The sequence below is a fragment of the Rhinatrema bivittatum genome, chromosome 2 (genome assembly GCF_901001135.1).
Source record: "Rhinatrema bivittatum chromosome 2, aRhiBiv1.1, whole genome shotgun sequence".
Classification (NCBI taxonomy): domain Eukaryota; kingdom Metazoa; phylum Chordata; class Amphibia; order Gymnophiona; family Rhinatrematidae; genus Rhinatrema; species Rhinatrema bivittatum.
In genome coordinates this window covers 370,469,973-370,490,276 of record NC_042616.1, presented here as the reverse complement: position 1 = coordinate 370,490,276, position 20,304 = coordinate 370,469,973, and the positions used below count along the sequence as shown (strand labels likewise).

Genomic DNA, 20,304 nt, shown 5'->3' with positions numbered 1-20,304 from the left:
TAACAGGTGTTCTCACAGGTCAGTAAGATGTTAGTCCTCACATATGGGTGACATCAGGAAGGAGCCCAATCACGGAACACGTTTGTCAAAGTTTCTAGAACTTTGACTGGCACCTACTGGGCATGCCCAGCATGGCATCAAACCTGCAGCCAGCAGGGGTCCCCCTTCAATCTTATTTAAAAGCTACAGGCACTGCCGAAAAATAAAATAAAACGTTATGAACCCAACACTGCGGGGCGGTGGGCGGGTTTCGTGAGGACTAACATCCTGTGGTCCTGTGAGAACACCTGCTAAAGGTAAGCAACATTTGTTTTCTCACAGGACAAGCAGGATGGTAGTCCTCACATATGGGAGAGTACTGAGCTGAGGATGTCTGGACATGCACCAAATGTACCCAAAGGCTTGCAACAGGCACAACGACTGGGGTGGAATTTGGTAGAGGGCAGCCTGAACCCTATCGGGCAGACTGGCCGAAGATGGAATCTTGTCTTCCGGCTTTGTCCAAGCAATAGTGGGCTGCAAAGGTGTGAAGGGAACTCCAGGTAGCAGCCTGCAAATGTCAGGAAGCGGCACCGATCGTAGATGTGCTACTGAAGATGCCATGACCCTCAGAGTGTGCTTTAACATGGTCTTGAAATGGAATGCCGCTTGCTGAAAGATATGCAGTCCGCCAACCAGGAGGAGTCTGCTTACCCACAGGTTTCCATAACTTGTTAGGGTGGAAAGAGACAAATAATTGAGTGCTTTCCCTGTGGGCCGCTGTACGGTCTAGGTAGAATGCTAGAGCCAGTTTACAGTCAAGGGTATGCAGAGCCTGTTCTCCTGGATTGGCATGGGGCCTGGGAAAGAAGGTAGGCAGTATGATGGATGGATTGATTGAGATGAAAATCTGAAACTACCTTAGGTAAGAATTTAGGGTGAGTGCAGAGTACCACCCGGTCCTGCAGAAGTTTAGTGTAAGGCGGATAGGTAACTAGGGCCTGCAATTCACTAACTCTCCGAGCTGAAGTGATAGCCAAAAGGAAAATCACATTCCATGTTGCTCTCTACATTAATGGTGGGGGTGAAAAGGGAATTAGAACATAAGGTTACTAAGAGCCAAGAGAAACAGTTAAGTATGAGAACAAATGTGTGAAGCTTGCTGGGCAGACTGGATGGACCGGTTGGTCTTCTTCTGCCGTCATTTCTATGTTTCTATATATGTTTCTATGTGAGATATCGAAGGTCACAGGAGTGAAGAGGCTCGAATGATGGTTTCAAGAGCCGACCTAAAACCAGATTAAGGTCCCAAGAAGGGGCAGGAGGACGCAGTGGAGGCTTGATATGGAGCAAGCCTTTTAAAAAACGTGTTACTAGGGGTTGTACTGATATGGGGACATCCCCGACACCTTTATGGAAGGCGGCTACCACGCTGACATGCATTCTGATGGAAGAAGTCTTAAGACCTGACTCTGATAGATGCCAGAGATAGTCCAGAAACTTTGGGATTGGACAGGAAAAGGGGTCAAGGGACTGAGAAGAGCACCAAGACGTGAACCTTTTCCATTTGTAAGAGTAAGCTTTTCTCGTGGAAGGCTTCCGTGAAGCAATCAAGACACGGGAAACTGGTTCAGAGAGGTTACGTGGCTGAAGAATTAACCTTTCAACATCCATGCCGACAGGGACAAGGCCTGAAGATTGGGATGGCAGAGGCACCCGTCGTTTTGAGTGATTAGAAGCGGGTCCTTTCCCAAGGGAATGTGCCTGCGGATGGAGAGATCCTGAAGTATTGGAAACCACACTTGGTGTGGCCGGTGAGGTGCTATCAGAATCATGGTTCCTTTGTCCTGACGTAACTTCACGAGAGTCTTCGAGAAAAGAGGAAGTGGAGGGAAATCGTAGAGCGGACCGGTTGCCCATGAGAGGGAGAATGCATCTCTGTGTTGAGAGTGTTTGCTGCGAATGAGAGAGCAGTAGTTCTCTACTTTGTGGTTTTGAGGAGACGTAAAGAGGTCTATCCGAGGAACTCCCCATTGCTGGAAGATGAGTTTGCTACCGAGGGGTTGAGAGACCACTCGTGCGGTTGGAAGATGCGACTCAGCTTGTCTGCCAACACATTGTCCACTCCCGGCAAGTAGGTGGCCCTGAGGTACATCGAATGGGAGAGAGCTTCTGCCCAAGTCTGTGCAGCTTCCTGACACAGAAGGAGGGCGCCTGTGCCTCCCTGTTTGTTGATGTATCACATGGCCACCTGGTTGTCCGTCTGAATCAGGATGACTTGATTTGAGAGGTAAACCTGAAAAGCCCTGAGAACATATCTGATTGCTCGAAGTTCCAAGAAATTTATTTGATGCTTGGCTTCCTCTGGAGACCACGATCCTTGTGTTTGCAGACTGGCCACATGGGCTCCCCAGCCGAGGTTGGAAGCGTCGTGGGTGAGCGTGACTTGAGGGCCTGGAGTCTGGAAAGGCAAGCCCTGGAGGAGATTGTTCTGATTGTTCCACCAGGCGAGAGACAGACGAGTCGGTGACGTGGACAAAGGTCGACAGGGGCTGAGTGCTTTGAGTCCATTGAGACCTTAGAGTCCATTGCATGACTTTCATGGCCGAGCGGGCCATTAGTGTGACATGGACGGAAGACCCCATGTGTCCCAGGAAGATGAGAAATTGGCGTGCGGTCGCAGAGTGCTGAGACTGCAGCTGTTGAGCAAGAGACACGAGAATTTGTGCTCGCTGTCGAGGCAGAAAAGCCTTTGCCTGAAAGGTGTCCAAGTCTGCCCCAATGAACAACAAGGTTTGAGATGGGACCAAATAGGATTTATCGTAGTTGACGAGAAATCCTAAAGAAATTAAGGTGTGTAAGGTTAGATTGAGGGACGACAGAGCAGCTTGCTGAGTGGGAACCCTGACTAACCAGTCATCCAGATAGGGGTAGGCGTGAACAACTTGAGTCCTGAGGAAGGCTGCAACGACTACGAGGCATTTTGTGAACACTCGTGGCCCAGACGCTAGGCCGAATGGAAGCACTCAGTATTGATAGTGTTTGGGGCCTACTAGAAACCTTAGGTATTTGCAATGAGATTGAGTTATCGCAATATGAGTGTATGTGTCCTGGAGGTCCAGAGAGCAGAGCCAGTCTCCTCTTTGTAGAAGAGGAAGAAGCGAGCCCAAGGTGACCATCTTGAACTTCTCTCGCAGGAGGTACTTGTTGAGGGCCCGTATGTCCAGAATAGGACGAACCCCTCCAGATTTTTGGGGGATTAGAAAGTACCGGGAACCCTAGGCCCTGCTGAGAGTATGGTACGGGTTATATTGCATTGGACTGGAGAAGAAGGGAGACCTCTTGATCCAGAAGAATGGAGTGATTGGATGTTCTCCACATCGGTAGAGGTGGGGAGTCCGGAGGAACGGAGAGAAAGTTCAGATGGTAACCCTGAGCAATTATTGCCAATACCCATTGGGCTGAGGTGATTGAGTGCCATATGTAGTGGAAGTGACACAATCAACCTCCCACTGGTATGTATGGCAGTGGAATCTGGCTGCTACTCTCTAGTCAAAAACCTGAAGCAGGCCCTGGTTGAGGAGCTGCTTCTGGTTTTTGTTTATGTGTTTGACGAGACTGTGCTTTTTGAAAAGGTCTCATGGCACGGGATCTGGTTGGTGGCGGATAGGACTTCTTCAGGCGGAAGAAGGACTTTTCAGAGTCCTTCCTGAAGGGTTGTTTAAAAGAATAGTCGGAAGGCATCAGACAGTGCTGTCTTAGGGTCTCATGATGTTCTTTTAGTTCTGCCACCGCCCGTTGAATCTTTTCGCCAAACAGATTATCTCCGACACAAGGCAGGTCGGACAACCTGTCTTGTACTTCAGGGCGAAGGTCAGAAGACTTGAGTCAGGCCCACCTTCTTGCCGAATGGCAGCTGCAGATACTCTAGTAGAAGTATCAAAGATATCATAAGATGTTCTGATCTCATGCTTGCCTGTCTCAAAACCCTTGTTCACTAGGGTTTGGAGCTGTTCTTGAAATTGTTGAGGCAGGGAGTCTGAGAAGTCTTGTATTTGCTTGAAAATGACCCTGTTATATTGGGTCATATAGAGCTGAAAGGCAGCAATTCGAGAGATGAGCATTGACCCTTGGAAGACTTGGCAACCAATGGTATCTAGGAACTTCTGTTCCTTGCCAGGAGGAACAGAAGAGTGAGGTTTTGACCTCTTCGCTCTCTTCTGTGCAGACTCCACCATGACAAAGTGGTGATTCAGTTGTGATTTCTGAAAACCTGGAGCTGACTGCACCAAATAGGTAGTGTCAGCTTTCCTGTGGACTGGAGCAATGCAGCTAGGATGTTCCCAGTTCTTCTTCAGGAGATCCAGAAGGACCTGATGGATGGGAATAGAGGTAATTACCTTGGGAGCATCCAGGAATTGGAGCAACTCAATCATCTGGTGCCTATCATCCTGTTCAGTCTGCAATTGGAAGGGAACCAATTCAGACATTTCCTTCACAAGTTCATAAAGGAGAGGTCCTCTGGGGGAGACACTTCCTACTTTCAGTGGGTGAAGGTGGTGAAGGTAAATCATCGGTGTCCATCGAGGAATCATCAGCCCAGATATCAAAAGGATCAGCACCTGTCCCTCTAGGAACTAGAGGGGGACAGGGTGGTTGGACACCTGAAGATCCCGGTCTAGGTTCCGAAGGAATTGGAGGAACTATCGGAGGCACCGATGACAGCATCGAAGGCACCGGCGCAGGCATCGAGGGCATCAATGGATGGCTCGGTGGCGCCGGACGTATCGGCATCGATGGCTGAGGCAGAACTTCCGATGGAGGGATGCGGAACGGTGTTTCTCCTCCCGATGACACTGTAAGTGGGGAGGGCACTGAGCCATCGGAGACCCGGATCCATTGGTGGAAAAGCGGCCATGAGCGTTTCCATCCTGGAGAGTAGCGGTACCAGCGCTGCCAGAATCGGGGTCAATGATCGGTTCCGCCTTGTCGATGGCCTCCTGAACCATCCGGTCCAGTTCTTCTCGGAGACCTGGAGCAAGCAGCCCCGGCTCCGGAACAGAAGAAGGAGGCAGAGGCATAGCCGGAGAGGCCACCATTAAAGGCGGAGTCACGGCTCCTGATCCCCTGCAGAAACGGTCGGTGACTTTTCTGGACGGGGTTTCTTCGACAGCAGCTTGGACGATGGCGAGATAGATGATTTCGGTCCCTCGATGGTCCTAGACTTACGGTGTCGATGGCGATGTTTGTCCCTGCGGTCCCCTCAGTCCTGAGGGGGAGTAGAGGGTGTCGATGGCCGAGAAGTCGTCTATGCCGGGCGGTCACCAGCCGGTGGTCGATGCTGGCGCGAAGTTGACGGTGCCGGCTCTGACTACGTTGATGCAATGGACGGAGTCGGGGTTTGAGCACGGAAGAGAAGCTCCATCTTCTCCATTCTAGCCTTGCGACCTTTTGGTGTCATTAGGGCACATTTGGTGCAGGTCAAGACATCGTGCTCGCGTCCTAGACACATTACACAGACTTTATGGGGGTCTGTGATAGACATGGTGCGGGTACAGTGCGGGCACAGACGGAACCCTGACGCCATGGCAAAAATCGAGCCACAGTACGGTCGACGGCCAGTAGGCAGCGAGGCCAAACTCAACAGTAATCGACGAGTAAAAACTTACCGGAGTACCGCGGTCTGAAAAAGGTTAGGAGGGACCCCTGTGGGGCAAATTAACTTTTAGTAATTCCGTGAGGAAAATTCCTGTCAGGAATATCTTCAGAGCTCCTTTACCGCGAGGCTACTGCTGCGCGGAAAAAAGACTGAAGGGGGACCCCTGCTGGCTGCAGGATTAGTGCCATGCTGGGCATGCCCAGTACGGGCCAGTCAAAGTTCTGGAAACTTTGACAGAAGTTTTCTGTGATTGGGCTCCCTTATGTGAGGACTCCCATCCTGCTTGTCCTGTGAGAAAAGCATCGATCCCTGAAGACAGTCCAGCCAATGGCATCCAGGAATTTCTGTTCCTTACCTGGGGGAAAGGAAGAGTGGGGTTTTGATCTTTTTGCCCTTTTTTGGGCAGATTCTATAACCACAGATTGGTGATCTAGCTGAGGTTTCTGGAAACCTGGGGCTGACTGGACCAAATAAGTGGTATCAGCTTTTCTGTTGACTGGAGCAACAGAATCAGGGTGTTCCCAGTTATTTTTGAGGAGATCCAAAAGAATCTGGTGAATAGGGATGGAGGTTATTTCCTTGGGAGCATCCAGGAATTGTAACAGCTCCATCATTTGATGTCTGTCATGTTGTTCGGTCTGCAATTGGAAGGGAACCAATTCAGACATTTCCTTCACAAAAGTTATAAAGGATAGGTCCTCTGGAGGAGAACGCTTCCTGCTTTCAGTAGGACAAGGTGGCTATGGCAAGTCATCGGTGTCTTGAGAAGAATCGTCGGTCCAGGTGCCATAAGGATCAGGACCTGCCCCTCTAGGAACCTGAGAAGGATGGGACGATGGTATTCCTGATGGTCCCGGTCTAGGTTCCGACGGCATCGAGGGAAGTGCTGGAGGCACCGATGCAGGCATTGAGGGCATCGATGGAGGGATCGGTGGCGCTGATGGGCGCATCGGCATCAATGGTTGAGGCATCGGAAGAACTCCCAATGGAGGAATGCGGAACGGTGTTTCCCCTCCCGATGATAGGGTAAGCGGGGAGGGCACCGGAGCCATCGGTAACCCAGGATCCATCGGTGGATAAGCGGATATAAGCGATTCCATCTTCGAGAGCAGCGGTGCCAATGTTGCCGGAATTGGATCACAATCGGCACAGGTTTCGGTGTCAGAGGAACTTGGAGTCTGTGCATCGCCTTATCGATGGCCTCCTGAACCATCCGGTCCAGTTCTTCATGGAGACCTGGAGCAAGCAGCCCCAGCTCCAGAAGGGAAAAAGGAGGCAGAGGCATAGCCGGAGGGACCACTGTTAAAGGCGGAGTCGCGGCTCCCGATACCCGTCCGGGTGAGGGTTGCCTCAGTGACCCGGTCGCAGAAAGGATCGGTGCCTTTTCTGGACGGGGTTTCTTCGAAGGCAGCTCAGACGATGGCGAGGTCGAAGATTTTCCTTCCTCGATGGTCCAAGACTTGCAGTGTCGATGCTTCTCTCTATGATCCCCTCAGTCCTGAGAGGGAGCAGAGGTAGTTGAAGGCCGAGAAGTAGTTGACGCCGGACGGTCACCAGCCGGTGGCCGATACTGGCGCAAAGTGGACGGTGCCGGTTCAGACGACGTCAATGGAATAGATGGCGTCGGAGTTTGAGAACAGAAGAGAAGTTCCATTTTCTCCATTCTGGCCTTGTGACCTTTTGTTGTCATTAAGGCACATTTGGTGCAAGTCAGGACATCATGCTCGTACCCAAAACACCTTACACAGACTTTAGGCGGGTCTGTAATGGACATGGTGCGAGTACAGTCCGGGCACCGACAGAACCCTGACGCCATGGCCTTTGAAAAATTTAGCCACGGTACTGTCGACAGCCAGTAGGCTGCGAGAGCCAAACTCAACGGGAATCGATCAAAATTGGGTATAAAACTTACCGGAGTTAGAAACTATTGTTTGCATACTGTTTACTGTGTTTTCACAATTTTGTATGCAGATATGATACGTTTTATTGTTCCTGACGTTTCTAATAAAAATTATAAATGGGAAAAAACTTACCGGAGTACCGCGGAGTCAAAAATTCGAAGGAGGGACCCCTGTGGGGTATGAAAGTTTTTATTAATTCCCTGAGAAAAATTCCTGTCAGGAATTTCTGTGGAGCTCCTTAACCCGCGTCGCTACTGCTTTGCGGAAAAAAGAAGACTGGCTGCAGGTTTGGTGTCATGCTGGGCATGCCCAGTAGGTGCCAGTCAAAGTTCTAGAAACTTTGACAAAAGTGTTCCGTGATTGGGCTCCATCCTGGTGATGTCACCCATATGTGAGGACTACCATCCTGCTTGTCCTGTGAGAAATTTCTTTACAGAGAGGGTGGTGGATATGTGGAACAGTCTCCCAGTGGAAGTGGAGGAGACAAAAACAATAGCTGAATTCAAGAAAGCATGGGATAAATACAGGAGATCTCTAAGAAAGTGATGAGAATTATAATGCTAAATTAATTGTATGGATGGGCAGACTGGATGGGCCATACGGTCTTTTTCTGCTGTCTTTCGGCTGTGTTTTTATGTAAACCTCCAAGGGGAAACCTTAATGTCCTCCAGAAACACCACCATACTCCAAAAGTGACCCACCTTTTCCCTAAACCCATCTCTGCACAAATGCAGTCTCCAGTAGAACAAGATGGAAAAATGTACCTGGCTAAAAGAGTTTGCTAGGCTGCATTGTAACAAGTTCCTGCAAAGGAAAACAAATTGGGCTATCTCCCACTGAAAGAAATTAGAACCTCCATAGTGCTCTCCATGGTAACCAAACAGGGCAAGATAAAGCAGAGATGCTTAACTGTAGCAAGTATTCTCAGAGGACAGCAGGATGCTTGTCCTCACAAATGGGCGACATCATCCAGTGGAGCCCGGTATGGAAAATTTATGTCAAAGTTTCTAAAATTTTGACTGAGCGTCCCTTCAGTCTCATAATATAGAATTCAGAATAACCCACAAAGTGTAAACCCAACTCCTCACAGAGGTGGGCAGGTTTCATGAGGGCTGGCATCCTCCTGTCTTCAGAGAACACCTTTTATAGGTAAGCAACTCTGCTTTCTCAGAGGTCAAGCAGGATGGCAGTCCTCACACGTGGGTAAATCCCTAGCTATAGGAGGACTCCCTGAACAAAAAAGGGAACAACTAGGTGTCAGTGCTTTTATTCTTGTACATAACTCTGCGAAATTTGAGATATTATCCTTTTAATGCTTGTACATAAGAACATAAGAAATTGCCATGCTGGGTCAGACCAAGGGTCCATCAAGCCCAGCATCCTGTTTCCAACAGAGGCCAAAAACCAGGCCACAAGAACCTGGCAATTACCCAAACACTAAGAAGAACCCATGCTACTGATGCAATTAATAGCAGTGGCTATTCCCTAAGTATAATTGATTAATAGCCATTAATGGACTTCTCCTCCAAGAACTTATCCAAACCTTTTCTGAACCCAGCTACACTAACTGCACTAACTACCTTCTCTGGCAACAAATTCCAGAGCTTTATTGTGCGTTGAGTGAAAAAGATTTTTCTCCGATTAGTCTTAAATGTGTTACTTGCTAACTTCATGGAATGCCCCCTAGTCCTTCTATTATTCGAAAGTGTAAATAACCGAGTCACATCTACTCGTTCAAGACCTCTCATGATCTTAAAGACCTCTATCATATCCCCCCTCAGCCGTCTCTTCTCCATAAGAACATAAGAACATAAGAAAATGCCATACTGGGTCAGACCAAGGGTCCATCAAGCCCAGCATCCTGTTTCCAACAGTGGCCAATCCAGGCCATAAGAACCTGGCAAGTACCCAAAAACTAAGTCTATTCCATGTAACCATTGCTAATGGCAGTGGCTATTCTCTAAGTGAACCTAATAGCAGGTAATGGACTTCTCCTCCAAGAACTTATCCAATCCTTTTTTAAACACAGCTATACTACCTGCACGAACCACATTCTCTGGCAACAAATTCCAGAGTTTAATTGTGCGTTGAGTAAAAAAGAACTTTCTCCGATTAGTTTTAAATGTGCCCCATGCTAACTTCATGGAGTGTCCCCTAGTCCTTCTACTATCTGAAAGAGTAAATAACCGATTCACATCTACCCGTTCTAGACCTCTCATGATTTTAAACACCTCTATCATATCCCCCCTCAGTCGTCTCTTCTCCAAGCTGAAAAGTCCTAATCTCTTTAGTCTTTCCTCATAGGGGAGTTGTTCCATTCCCCTTATCATTTTGGTAGCCCTAACCTCTTCAGCCTTTCCTCATAGGGGAGCTGTTCCATCCCCTTTATCATTTTGGTTGCCCTTCTCTGTACCTTCTCCATCGCAACTATATCTTTTTTGAGATGCGGCGACCAGAATTGTACACAGTATTCAAGGTGCGGTCTCACCATGGAGCGATACAGAGGCATTATGACATTTTCCGTTCTATTAACCATTCCCTTCCTAATAATTCCTAACATTCTATTTGCTTTTTTGATTGCTGCAGCACACTGAGCCGACGATTTTAAAGTATTATCCACTATGATGCCTAAATCTTTTTCCTGGGTGGTAGCTCCTAACATGGAACCTAACATCGTGTAACTACAGCAAGGGTTATTTTTCCCTATGTGCATCACCTTCCACTTGTCCACATTAAATTTCATCTGCCATTTGGATGCCCAATCTTCCAGTCTTGCAAGGTCCTCCTGTAATGTATCACAGTCTGCCTGTGATTTAACTACTCTGAATAATTTTGTATCATCCGCAAATTTGATAACCTCACTCGTCGTATTCCTTTCCAGATCATTTATATATATATTGAAAAGCACCGGTCCCAATACAGATCCCTGAGGTACTCCACTGTTTACCCTTTTCCACTGAGAATATTGACCATTTAATCCTACTCTCTGTTTCCTGTCTTTTAACCAGTTTGTAATCCACGAAAGGACATCGCCTCCTATCCCATGACTTTTTAGTTTTCGTAGAAGCCTCTCATGAGGGACTTTGTCAAACGCCTTCTGAAAATCCAAATACACTACATCTACCGGTTCACCTTTATCCACATGTTTATTAACCCCTTCAAAAAAATGAAGCAGATTTGTTAGGCAAGACTTCCCTTGGGTAAATCCATGTTGACTGTGTCCCATTAAATCATGTCTTTCTATATGCTCTACAATTTTGATCTTGAGAATAGTTTCCACTATTTTTCCCGGCACTGAAGTCAGGCTCACTGGTCTATAATTACCTGGATCGCCCCTGGAGCCTTTTTTAATATTGGGGTTACATTGGCCACCCTCCAGTCTTCAGGTACAATGGATGATTTTAATGATAGGTTACAAATTTTAACTAACAGATCAGAAATTTCATTTTTTAGTTCCTTCAGAACCCTAGGATGCATACCATCCGTTCCAGGTGATTTGCTACTCTTTAGTTTGTCAATCTGGCCTACTACATCTTCCAGGTTCACAGTGATTTCGTTCAGTTTGTCTGAGTCATCACCCCTGAAAACCATCTCCGGAACTGGTATCTCCCCAACATCCTCATTAGTAAACACGGAGGCAAAGAATTCATTTAGTCTTTCTGCAATGGCCTTATCTTCTCTAAGAGCCCCTTTAACCCCTCTGTCATCTAATGGTCCAACCGACTCCCTCACAGGTTTCTTGCTTTGGATATATTTTAAAAAGTTTTTATTATGAGTTTTTGCCTCTATGGCCAACTTCATTTCATATTCTCTCTTCGCCTGTCTTATCAATGTTTTACACTTACCTTGACAATGCTTATGTTTTATCCTATTTTCTTCAGATGGATCCTTCTTCTAATTTTTGAAGGATGTTTTTTTGGCTAAAATAGCCTCTTTCACCTCACCTTTTAACCATGACTGTAATCGTTTTGCCTTCCTTCCACCATTCTTAATGCGCTGAATACATATGGACTGCGCCTCTAGGATTGTATTTTTAAACAATGTCCAAGCCTGTTGAACACTTTTAACCTTTGCAGCTGCACCTTTCAGTTTTTTTCTAACTATTTTCCTCATTTTATCAAAGTTTCCCTTTTTAAAATTTAGTGTTAGAGCTGCAGATTTACTTATTGTCCCCCTTCCAGTTATTAGTTTAAATTTGATCATGTTATGATCACTGTTGCCAAGTGGCCCCACCACCGTTACTTCTTTCACCAAATCTTGCGTTCCACTAAGAATTAAATCTAAAATAGCTCCCTCTCTTGTAGGTTCCTGAACCAATTGCTCCATGAAGCAGTCATTTATTACATCCAGGAACTTTATGTCTCTAGCAAGTCCTGATGTTACATTTACCCTGTCAATATTGGGGTAATTGAAATCTCCCATTATTATTGCACTGCCAAATTGGTTTGCTTCCCTGATTTCTCTTAGCATTTCATCATCTGTCTGACCATTTTGTCCAGGTGGACGGTAGTATACTCCTATCACTATACTCTTACCCAACACACATGGGATTTCTACCCATATAGATTCTACTGAGCATTTACTCTCTTGTATGATCTTTATCCTGTTGGACTCTATACCCTCCCGGACATAAAGTGCCACACCCCCACCAAGTTGATCCTCCCTATCATTGCGATATAATTTGTACCCTGATATAGCACTGTCCCATTGGTTATCCTCCTTCCACCAAGTCTCTGTGATGCCAATTATGTCAATCTTATCATTTGCTGCTAAACACTCTAACTCTCCCATCTTACTTTTTAGACTTCTGGCATTGGCATACAGACATTTCAAAGTGTGGTTTTTGCTTGTTTTAACAACCTGCTTTTTCAGTTGTTTGGGATAATTCGGTAATCATTAGCTTTGGTGATTTTTTACATATAGGCATATGAACTATGTTTGCTTTTGATGGAACCTCTCTGTTGGGATGCCCTAACTCTCCTGTTTCATTAGTATCCTTCAAGGATACATTTCTCCGAACCATGCACTGCTGAGTGACTGTCGGCTTTCCCCCTTGTTCTAGTTTAAAAGTTGCTCTATCTCCTTTTTGAAAGTTAGTGCCAACAGCTTAGTTCCACTCTGGTTAAGGTGGAACCCGTCCTTTCGGAAAAGTCTCCCCTTTCCCCAAAAGTTTCCCCAGTTCCTTACAAAGCTGAATCCCTCTTCCCTGTACCATCGTCTCATCCACGCATTGAAACTCTGGAGCTCTGCCTGCCTTTGGGGACCTGCACGTGGAACAGGAAGCATTTCAGAGAATGCCACCCTGGAGGTTCTGGATTTCAGCTTCCTACCTAAAATCCTAAATTTGGCTTCCAGAACCTCTCTCCCACATTTTCCTGTCGTTGGTGCCCACATGTACCACGACAGCCGGCTCCTCCCCAGCACTGTCTATAATCCTATCTAGGTGACGCGTGAGGTCTGCCAGTATGTTAAATCTTGTTTTGTGTTTCTTTCAGGAGCTGTGATCCATCCAAACAAGTTCCCAGCAGAGAAAAGTTAAATTCCTCTTTTATGAAACAATTTTTTTTTCCTTGTGTTCTCTGTGTTTTCCATAGCTGTATTAATTGGTCTTGATAACAGTAAAATTACCAAATGATTTTTGCTTCATTAAATTGCTTACTTTTGTTTTTTTATTATACGTTCTCTGTCATTTCCTCCATGGTCTACATTTCAGCGTCCATTAGTCTCCTGGGATCAGCGGCGACCTGGACACCTCTACGGACACCAGGAGAAGGATGCAGGAGGGAAGAACGTTCACACTTGAATGGGTAACGCCATCCCCTGTGGCCACACCCGGACGGCCATTTTGTTCTTCCAGGAACTGTTGAGTTGCCGAGCGAGAGGCTCCCGAACCTTTCCCGAGGGGGACGTCAGGCTCCTGACCCAGCTAATGATAGATGACGATTGGCATCTGTATTTCCACCCTGGGCATCCGGGAGACCAAGATCGGGCCGATGAGGCCTGGTGGACGCTCAGGGCGCATTTCAACGCCCAGTCGTCCTTCCCAAGGGATGTAAGTTCATAGACTTCTATAGTTGTAGGCCAAGGTATCGTCTATGTTGCTGTCGGGTGCCGAGACTACAGTGGATCTGGACGTCTTGTAAAGGCCACGACAGCAGGCGTTTGTAAAACCAAAATTGTTTATTATTCAAAACATGTTGTCAAATCATGCATGTGAGACATTTGTATATGATGACAAGCATTTTATTAATATGCACATGCACTATTGTGGTCTCTACCAGAAAATCTTGAAGGATTCCCTCTGGAGCAGTACACGTGCAACCCAGGTCCTACACAGGTGCCCGCCCACTGCTACAGAGGGCAAATTCCTTTACAATAGATGACATAGCTCAATTTATATTTTTTCTATTTGTTTTCTTCTGTTGCCAGGTTGAGGCACTGAAAAAGAGGGCACAAAGGCTCAGGAGGGAGGAGCAGGACTACCTTCGGGGACTGCGCGTCCGCCAAAGATGTGCTGTTGGTTAAACTTTAAGAATTTGAAATGTCATGCTTACGATGATGCAAGAGGTGTAAGAGGTGAGGTCTTGTTTAATAATGGCTATAAGAAGTGTCTCCATCCTATCATTCTGGATCTTTCCATGCGCAGCGTTTTCTCTTTTCAAAGACATAAGAACATAAGAAAATGCCATACTGGGTCAGACCAAGGGTCCATCAAGCCCAACATCCTGTTTCCAACAGTGGCCAATCCAGGCCATAAGAACCTGGCAAGTACCCAAAAACTAAGTCTATTCCATGTTACCATTGCTAATGGCAGTGGCTATTCTCTAAGTGAACTTAATAGCAAGTAATGAACTTCTCCTCCAAGAACTTATCCAATCCTTTTTTAAACACAGCTATATTAACTGCACTAACCACATCCTCTGGCAACAAATTCCAGAGTTTAATTGTGCATTGAGTAAAAAAGAACTTTCTCAGATTAGTTTTAAATGTGCCCCATGCTAACTTCATCTTCTTCGGAGGATGAGCAGCAACCCTCCTCCTCGCCTGCAGCCTCTCCAGCCAGTCCTGTACCGTCACCACCACCACCAGCACTATCTCCACATGAACAAGGTGAGCCTTTAATAGTATCGGCCTTTTGAAAGTTTGGGATATTGATGTTTTATGCAGTCTGGAACACCGGTCCCATTTCCGGTTCTTTTGCGCCCTAGTAATTTCCGCATTTTTCTCATTCCAGATGTGCGATCGGTGACGCCGGACGCTGCTTCGCTGCCAGCCACCAACCCGACACCAACGATGTCGCCACAGCCAGCCCCCTTTTCTCCTGCCCCACCAGCCAAGGGGGACAAGGAGGACATTGTTGTTGACAATAATGGCCCAGTCTCACCAGAGCATCCAGGTGCGGGTCGACGGTCTGAGGCCAGCGCAGCATCCGGGGAAGGGCCCCTCAGCCCTTGACGGACGCCTGGATGCTGTTCTGGCTCTCCAGGTCCGCTTGATGCGCAGCCTGGATGATCTGCAGGGACTGGCGGTGCAGTCGGTGACCATCCTTCATGGCCTGCACCATGGCCAGCAGCAGATAATAGAGCTGCTGTGGTCAATGGCAGCAGCACAATCCCTGCTGGTTATGGCGCAGGCTCCTATAGGATGGCCACAGTCTCCCCATCATCAATGATGATGATCCTCCTTTCCCCCACCCCCCCATGGCATGGTCCAGTCCCTTTCCTTCCTCTCTTGGAAACATTTTTTGTTGTACATAGTTGAATATATTTTTTTTTTAATTTCGAAATAGTATGAGTTGGATTATTTCACCATTTTTTGTTTTTATTAATAGTTATTGAATCAAAGAATTGTGTTGTGAGGAGTAGGTTGTTACATAAAAATGAAACATCACTTTATAGATAAAATAAACTTTTATTTAAAAAATATTATGGGTGGTTAAGGGAACGAAAAGCAGAGGCGACATCTCTGATGGCGCTGATCATTTCCTTCTTCAAAATCGATTGAGAAGCCAGTGCACCACTGATGTCGGATTGGATCTGCCTCAGTTCCTGGAGCATCAAGTCATTGTGTTGATCCTGTCAAGAGGTAATTCCAGTCAAACTGCTTGATTAGCCCGTCAATTCCAAATAACACCTTTTCCAGGTCGCGTGACACTGTTGCCAGTTCCTGTTCCGGTGCAGCAGCAGCCTGTAGCGGAGATGGTTCTGACGCTACACATGGTTCCAGGGGTACAGATGGCTCACGTTCTTGGCTCACTGAAGACACATCGAACAGATTAAGTGTGACAAGTTCCTCTGGTGAGACGTGTTGGCTGGGGGAGTCAGCGTTTGACATAGGGAATACAAATTCGTCAGGCGTGGGAATGGATTGGTTATCTTCTTCGCTAATTACATCATCCTCGTTGACTATCTGTGGAGAAAGAGAGGTTGCAGTTTGAGTTGTCTACAGTTTGCCCCCAAGAACCCAAACGTTAATCCCATCAAACTTAAAAATGACAAAACAGTGGAGCTGAGAAAGCTCGAAACCTAGGAGTAATAATAGACATGGAATTCAGCCTTAAGCAACACATATCACTGAAAGTTAGAGAAGGCTACGCCAAATTAATGGTCCTTAGGAGACTAAACCCCTTTTTAACCCAAGAGCACTTTCGAACAGTTCTGCAAGCACTAGTATTCTCTAGCACAGACTATTGTAACACACTCTTCCTAGGATTACCATATACAACACTAAGACCACTACAAATACTACAGAACTCGGCTGCCAGAATACTTACTGGTAAAAGCAGAAGAGATCATTTCACTCAAACACTTGCCAATTTACACTGGCTGCCAATAGAGCAAAGAGTGCAATTTAAAATGCTATGCACAATTCATAAACTAATCAATGATGAAAATGCCGATTGGCTAAACACTGCACTACGATTGCATGTACCGCAGAGAAATCTCAGATCAGCTAATAAAGCTTTACTAACCATACCCTCGGTCAAAACAGCAAAACTGACCCAAGTTAGAGAGAGAGCACTTTCTTTAGCCGGGCCAATATTATGGAATGCATTACCACTCGAAATAAGATTAATGAAAGACTTAAAACTCTTCAAAAAAAAGCTTAAAAACATGGCTCTTCAAAAAAGCCTTTCACAGGGAGATCGCTGAATATGAACACCGACACACAGCTGAAAGTCACCCAAAAGCATAAATGCTTACGTTATTTTTAACATACTTAAGTATTAGATTAAGAGAAGGACAGTATAAAACACATATGATTATCCTATTAATCATATAAATGCAAATTCCAATCCACTTTTATCCTATTAATCATATAAATGCAAATTCCAATCCACTTTTCATATAGGGTATATTATTGAAACATGAAACAGTTTGGCACCCTCTAGATAACTTATAAACAAACCAAACTTATTTACGTGCCTAAGTGTAAACCGTTGTGATGGTGTACTACTGAACGACAGTATAGAAAAGTTTTTAAATAAATAAATAAATAAACAAATAAACAAACAAGATATATGGTAATGCATACCTTCACTTGCTCCAATATCACCGCCGAACAGTGCGGGCACACCGACCACAACCTCTGGCTGCACAGTACTGCAAACCAGCTCCTCCAGTGCTGTCAACACTATATGACAAGATGGCCCTCCACCAGTCCTCTTTGCTGCCGCGTCAATTTTTGAAGCCTTTTCTTTCGCCTCTTTTCTAGTGTCGCGCCACGGGTGCTGTACCTGTTTTACGTCCCTGGGCGTGACAGACAGGGAGCTGACATCCTGTGCAATCTTCTCCCAAATCAGTTTCTTCGTGGAGCAAGAAACCTTGGACTGGAAGAGAACTTTATATTTGTCAGAGACAGCACAGCTCAGTACCTCCTTTTCTTCATCCGTAAATCGAGCATTATGTGTTTGCTTTTTGGATGGCTGGCTAGAACTCATGCCTTCCTGCTGTTACAGATCACCGGATTCTGCCTCAACCTGTACAATGGTACGTTTTCCAGCCATGATAATGTCTGAATGGGAAAAAAAACACAGAAGAAATGGGATTAATGAATGGAGAGACAGCATCACAGAAATAGCCGAAAGGAAAATTAGTTCCTACCTGTTAATTTTCGTTCCTGTAGTACCACGGATCAGTCCAGACTGTGGGTTGAGCCTCCTTTCCAGCAGGTGGAGACAGACTAAAACTTGAAGGATATCCTATATGAGGACAGAGCCTATGCTATAACCCTTCAGTATAACGAATGTCAAAGCAGAAAATAACAAAACCAGAGTAGGATCAAGCAAGCAACCGTAAAGCTCAATAGAGCAACTGTAGAACAATGAACGAAACATGTTATGCCTAACTGCTCTTGCATATACTTGGTACTTGGACAACCAAGGCTTCCGGTGTATTTGCTCAGTATTGTTGCACAAAATGACGTCTTAAAAAGAACTGCAACCTGCAAGAACAAGCTTTGAGAGGACAGAAAGAGAGACAAACAGGGAAGGGCGTCTGGACTGATCAGTGGTACTACAGGAACGAAAATTCACAGGTAAGAACTAATTTTCCTTTCCCTGTACGTACCCGGATCAGTCCAGACTGTGGGATGTACCAAAGCTCCCCTAAACCAGGTGGGATCGAGACAGTCCCGCTCGAAGCACTGGTAGACCAAAAGAACCAAAGAGCGGAGCTCGCACAGCCAGGCGGTAGTGTCGATCCAAAGTAGGTAAGGTCGTCCAAGTGGCGGCACTGCAAATCTCCTATGGAGAGAACAATTGAATGTTCGCCCAGGAAGTAGCTCGAGAACGCAATGAATGAGTCGTTAGACCCTCGGGAACCGCCCGAGCATGACAAAGATAAGCAGAGGTGATCGCTGCCTTCAACCAGCGCGCTATAGCGGACTCAGAAGCCGGCTTACCCCAATTGGACCCACTCAAGAGGACAAAGGATGGACCGAAACATGAAGGCCATTGGGAACCAGGAGGTAGCGACATAGAACTCGTAAGGCATTAAGGAAACAAAGAACCTCACTAGTCGCAGGGGAAATGCGGGGAGTTCTGCCGACTGGTGGACAAGGAGGTTAGAAGAACCTGCACCAAGAAGGAAGGGCCCGTACGAGAGATACCCCGGAGTCGGAAGAACGCAAAGAGGTTCCTGACCGGACAGCGCTTGGATCTCCGAACTCCGATGAGCAGAGGACATAGAGACCAGAAGCCATTCTTAAGCGGAAGAGCCTTCAAGGTAGCGCGACGGAGAGGTTCGAACAGAGCCGCAGAGAGGGCCCAGAAGAACCAGATGAAAACTCTACGACGGGCAAGCAGCGGAGAAGGCGGACGGAGATATTTGACGCCCAGAAGCAGAAAATCGCAGCCAGGTGACCACTCAGTGACCTTCCACCCGATCCAGGAGAGAGCCGACAGGGGATACTTAAATGTGCCGAGAACGAGAGAAAAGACCCTCGGAGAGACTGTCTTGGAGAAGAAAAGACTAACGAGATCGGGGCAGAGTACGCTGAGAAAACCCGACTCCGCACAAACAGCCGCAAACACGTTCCAGATACGCACGAAGTCGACTGTTTCCGGGCCCGTAGCTAGGCGGAGAAGACCTCCTCCTAATAGAACTTGTGCCGGAGACATAGTCATTCAAGGGCCAGGCCGCTAAACAAGCGCGATCGGCCTGGGCGAAAAATACAGGTCCCTGACTAGGGAAGCCGAGGAAGATGGCGACACCGCAGAGGTACGTCCGTCGCCATGAGAAAAAAAATCCGAACCACGGCCCGCACGGCCACTCGGGGGCTAGCAGAAGCATGGGACCCAGATGGAGTTCTATTTGCCTGAGAACTTTCCCGACCAGAGACCACACATGTAGAGAAGGATGCCCGCCGGTCAAGGGAGAGACAGAACATCCACGCCCGCCGAGCCATGGTCCCTCCAGCGGAAGAACCAAGTTGCCATGGTATTGCGAAGAGTCGCCAAGAGGCCCAGGTGGGAGGGGACCACCTGTCGATGAGAAAATCCATGGCTGCGTCAAAGAGTGTCCACTTCCCGGGAGTGAGCAACTGACGACGGAGAAATCAGCCTGAACATTCCCCAGCCCACGGAGTGGGAGACCGCCGGGCACTGTAGATGTCGCTCGGCCCAGGCGAAGAGAAGGCTTGTGTCCAGGGCCACCAGCAAACTGCAGGCACCTCCTGGGCGACGGATGGAAGCCACGGCGGTGGAGCTGTTGGACAAGACTCGTATCGCCTCGCCGCAGATGAGGGGAAGAAACTCCAGAAGGGCGAGAAACATCGCCCGAGCCTCCAACCGCTTGATGTGCCAAGAAGACGGAGCCGCTGGCCAGATCCCCTGGGCATACTGGGAGAGGCAGACCACACCCCAGCCCGAGACACAGGTGTCCGCGGTTACTATCGCCCACTGAGGGGCTTGGAGAGGCAGTCCCGGTAGCAAATGAGGGAGGGGAAGCTACCACAGCAAAACGGCGACGGTAGAGCCCAAACAACGGAAGGACAGTGTGAAACTGTGTCGCCACTGGCTGCCAACGGGACAGCAAAGTTGTCTGGAAGGTAGCATATGAGGAAAAGCCCAAGGGACTAGGTTGACGGTAAGGGCCAAGGAGCCCGAGATCTGCAGGCAGGCACAAGCCATCGGAGAAGGCAGCAAGAGCAGACTCTTAAACTGGCCAAACAACTGGAGGACCCGCGCGCGAGGCAAGAAGACCTCGCCTACCCGAGTGTCAAAGTGGGCTCCTAGGTACTCTAACTCTGGGAAGGGCTGAAGAT

General features: G+C 47.3%; 1 protein-coding gene across 1 annotated transcript in view; it reads right to left on the bottom strand.

Moving 5' to 3' along the window:
- GALNT12 (polypeptide N-acetylgalactosaminyltransferase 12) overlaps window positions 1-20,304 on the bottom strand; it is a 396,917-nt gene that overhangs the window by 314,940 nt on the left and 61,673 nt on the right.